Source organism: Bidens hawaiensis, unplaced genomic scaffold, assembly GCF_021521415.1.
Source record: "Bidens hawaiensis isolate Kalapana, Puna unplaced genomic scaffold, B.hawaiensis_p1.1 tig00008898_1, whole genome shotgun sequence".
Taxonomy (NCBI): domain Eukaryota; kingdom Viridiplantae; phylum Streptophyta; class Magnoliopsida; order Asterales; family Asteraceae; genus Bidens; species Bidens hawaiensis.
Genome location: NW_027491645.1, coordinates 731661 through 736525, shown reverse-complemented (window position 1 = coordinate 736525; position 4865 = coordinate 731661).

Here is a 4865-nt window from a genome sequence, read left to right as displayed (position 1 = left end):
ATTATATGATAGTTCTCAATCTTATTTTGACTATTCATACGAGAATAAGAAACTGATTGCAAATTTACTGTTCATATATCAGAATGTTATATTGATCAAAAACCTATGTCGACACAGGATAGAATATAATACAAGATTTCTTCCAATGAATTATATTACCAGTTAAATCAAGAAATTATGATATTAGTTACCAAAAATGTCGTGATATACTACATACAATCCGCAACAAGTGGAAGCGTTTCATATGTACATTTAAATTTTGAAAGATTTCGTTGTAAATAGCTCAAACTAATGAAGAAAATAATAAACAGTGTTGATCATAATATGGCAATGATTTGGAAAAACGCATCCGGTTGGCATGAAATAGTTAGACCTCCCATCGGATGATCAAACCCAAATTCTTCTTCCGACTGATGTAACAAGACTTGGAATGACGGTTGTTCCAAGAATGATATAGGGATAACAAACCGCCTCTTTTGTTTTTCGCCTACGTACGTACACTGCCAGATGACCTTTTGGCACGTCCCTTGGATAATTTCTACCACGAATAGAGTTCAATCTTCTGTATCTTTTTATCTTTGAAATCAGTGAAGAAGGCAGCCACATAAGACCCATATGTTTAATTAGAAGATGGAGACCCTATGAAGAATGTATTTGTAGGACATGGCTAGCCAATCATATCATTTCAAACGAGGTAATGCAATCATTTGACGTGTATTATTTGAATATAAATACATATAGAACGCGTATAAGTGCGATGCATATGCAATGATGAGTACGTAAAAATAAGAAAATATCAAATTATTGGTTCACATATACTTCCTCTGTCACTACTGATCTAAATTATTTTCCATTACATTTATAAATACAAATGGTTCATGTAGCTGTTGATATAAAACAACAAAATTTCAGGGATAACTTTCAAAAATATATTTCACCGTATTTTATACTTTTTTTTACCATATTTCGTAAAATAACTAAAAAATTTTCTTATCGTATTTCATACAATAACCAAAAATTTTTTTTTACAGTATTTCATACAATAATTTTTTTTAACTTGGTGTTGGACTTATATCATCGTTTTCTTTGACTTTTCATTTAAAAAGATTAGTACTAAGATTTTTTTGTTTCATCTTTTCCAAGTTCCCTAATTTTAGAAGAAACAAAAGTTAAACCATCAACCCATAATCAACTCCAATTTACATATAAACGCTAAATCTCTAATTAATTTAAGTTTAGACATAAACCTAAATTCCTAATCAATTCCAATTTTCAATTTACATTATCCAAATATCTGATAAACGATAACCAATCATTCAAATTTTCAGTCAGGCCCATAAATAATTTCAAATTAACAATTTATATAAACAAATTAACATTTACAATTTTAGATAAAAGTAAAATAACATCTAAATTGAACAAGTAGAAGTCGAACCGTAGAAGAGGGACTGAGGGAGCATAGGGCGTCAGCGACTCAGTTGTATGGTGGAGGTTCAGTGACAAGAGGAGGGCAGCTAGGGGTCGGAGAAGTGTAGGGTGAAAGCAACGACTGAATGAAACTTTATTTCGTTGAATGTTGATGTCCGGTCTATATCAAACGTCCAACATCGTAGAACAACGACCAATGGTTTATTTGATTTGGAATTTAATTTTAATGGGCTTTAATTAATTTTAGCTTTTAATTTGGTTGGACTTTATACAAATATGGGAAACGTTATATTTTTTCAGGGATAGCTAACTACAACAATCGGTCAAAATATTAATAAATTTACACTACCAATGAAATTTGAGTGGTAGCGGAGGCTACGCCTAGTTACAAGCTAGGTCTGCCCCTGGGTTCAGGATTGGATTTTGTGAAAATGTAATGTTAGTAATAAAAACCTTTAGGTAATGTTTGGTATGCAGAAATGACTGGGGGAATGAAATGATTCATTGTGTGGGAATGAAAAAAGTGGTGTTTGTGGCTCAACAGAATTAAATCATCCATTACATATTGAATCTCATTCCATCAAAACCATTCATTCTCACTTTCTTTGTTTTTTCATTTAATTACTACTTCACCATACTTTCTCTACAGCACCACCACGTGACAATAACAACCACCATCACTACCATCATCACTTTCGTTGTTGTCGCCACCACCGCCACCTTACCACTAGTGCTACCACGGCCACCGCCACCATCACAGTCGTCACCACTGCCACCAATACTGTCGCTGTCTGACCACCACCACCGTCCCCGCCACTCAACCATCGTCATCACTACCAATGCTACCACCGCTTGACCACCTCCACCACCACCACAACCACTGCCCTTGCCGCCTGACCTCCACCATCACCACCGTCGCCACCGCCACCATTATTATCGTTGCCGGAGCTACCACCAGCACCGTCGCCAATGCTGGTTTTTTTATTTTGGTTAAAAAAAATTTGAGATAAGAGTGTTTTTATTTTTTCTATTTCATTCAAAATTTTATATACCAAACAATATAAAATAATAATTAATTGCATTCCCAATAGGTTAACCAAACAAGACAAAGGAATGATAATGATTCATTTCATTCCTTTATCCATTCTATTCCTTCTCCTATTCCATCTTCACTCCATTACCTCAAACCAAACATACTCTTAGGGGTGTGTACATCTTAGGTGGACTTCGCTTGCTTTTGTTATTTACCAATGTGTCTTTATGGTGTTGACCACAAGGGTGATATCTGCACTTAACTCTAATTAATTGGTTAGCAATTGTGTTAGAAACCCAAGAAATGTTATAAATATGTTATGGTATAAGTTTTGATGATAACAGTTTGTTGACATATTCGTACAGGTTCTTTAATGTGATTGTATTTTGATGATAACATAGTATTTTTGATCAATTCTTGGTTCTACTTTGGATTATTTTAGTGTAGTTTCTAAAAAAGGTAAATTATATAATTTTTGGATGAGTTTTTAATAGTTTTTATGATCTTACACAAACGTGTGTCAAGACCGTTACGGAGATTGGCTCACTGACCTTGATTCCCGACATTACAACTTCCTATTGACAAGTCTAAATGGTTTGATTTCACTTCTGGAACTTCACATTTTGAGTCAGGATAGCCTTGCTCGATTTTTTTGAGCAAGGCTTTATGTTAATTAGAATATGAATTTGTGTTGATATTTATCAAAATCAAACCTTCATGTTACGCACTGAAATAGTTGCATGAATTTTCATGATTTTGGTGTGTATTGGAAAAAAGTAAATATGTCTTTAGACGCCAAAATATGCCATTATTAATTAGAACTAGGTGATATATCCGACGCGTTGCGCCGGGCCGAATGTGTAATCTAATAAACAAGACAAATTCGTCAAGGCCCCAAATACTACAAATTAACATATTAAAAAAGCAATAATCGTGCGTTGCGTTGGCGAACCGAAAATATTAAGTTGGTCTAGGGCTATGGCACCACCGAAACTAAACCAAAATATAAATTCATTAACAAAACCCGTGCAAAACCAAAAAAGCCCCACGCGTTGCGGCCTCAACCCGATCTAAACTTGGTCGGTATCAATTATACTGAAACTAAATCGTAAATATAAATTAGTATGCCCGAAAAACATATTAAAACTAAGCATGAAAATAATAACAAAAATATATTGATTATTAGCTATTAAGTTTTATTATATTATAACATTGGCATAAACTTGAAAGTGTAAAAAAATAAAGGACCATCTATACCTATCAGTGCAAATATCAAAAAACTACAAATAAGAAAAGAAAAAAATACACATGCAATTGCCAAGATTTGAACGTGGGCCCTATCCATCATTCTATCTTAAAAAAGACCCAACAGCCAACAGACCAACACAACACAATGGTATTTTGTTCAATACAAATATACTTAAGGAGTAAACAGTGAGTAGCTTACAAACTTTGTGGCACCAAGATTTGCTTTTTATCTATATATGTAATATGAATTTGTGTTAATGGTATGATTGATCTATTTGTCTCTACTTGAATTATGATTGATGTTAAAACTTCATTTATACTATTGGCATTAATGTAATCACCAATCGGTCGTCAGGTTTAATTGCATATGTGATTCATTACATGAACCCTATGACTGAGAATTTTGGACACTTGGGTGTTTGTCAAATTGTTGGAGCATACGCACTTACGGCATTACTTGTAGTAGGTAACCGTTAGTGGGACACCTAGTTTATACTTGTTTATATTAGCACGCAACTCTATGGTGAGTTTAACAACCCCTCTCTTTTACATAATTTTTCTCTGGGGGAGAAAGCATTCCACGAACACTTTTTGATTTTGTAATACTACATACCATATGCGTACTATAGCGTACACACTTACAAAACCAGAAAGTCCATACACAACTCGAACCGTTAGTATGGGATAGCGAAAAAAACTAAGTAGAACTACTAGGTTTTGCAAACCCCACTCGGGCCAGTCGCGTTGGAACGACCGGGTCTCAAGAACGGGTGTCAATTTACGTCTGATCTTTATACTAACAGGGTCTTCTGATTCTCAAGCATCCATGACCTGAGTAGTTACCAACAGTAGCTCCACTTTTGTTATTTGTATTAGGGTGCGATGCCTCAAAAGAGGTAGTAGAACTCATTTCCGGTTGACTTGAAGTAAAAGTAACCTTCGGATAAGGAGGGATGCCAGGAGTTAATGGGATTAAAATTTGGATTTCACCACCAATTGATGAATTCATAGGTGGAAGGTGGAGTGGACCTTGGAGTTAGGGGAGTTCACGCTTTGGTTCGAGTTTCAAAACCGCCTAAATCGGTCATCGGTTTGGTTTCACGGTTGGTTTTCTTTCTTGAATTTTGGTAGGTTGGTTTGAAAATTTTCAAACCGT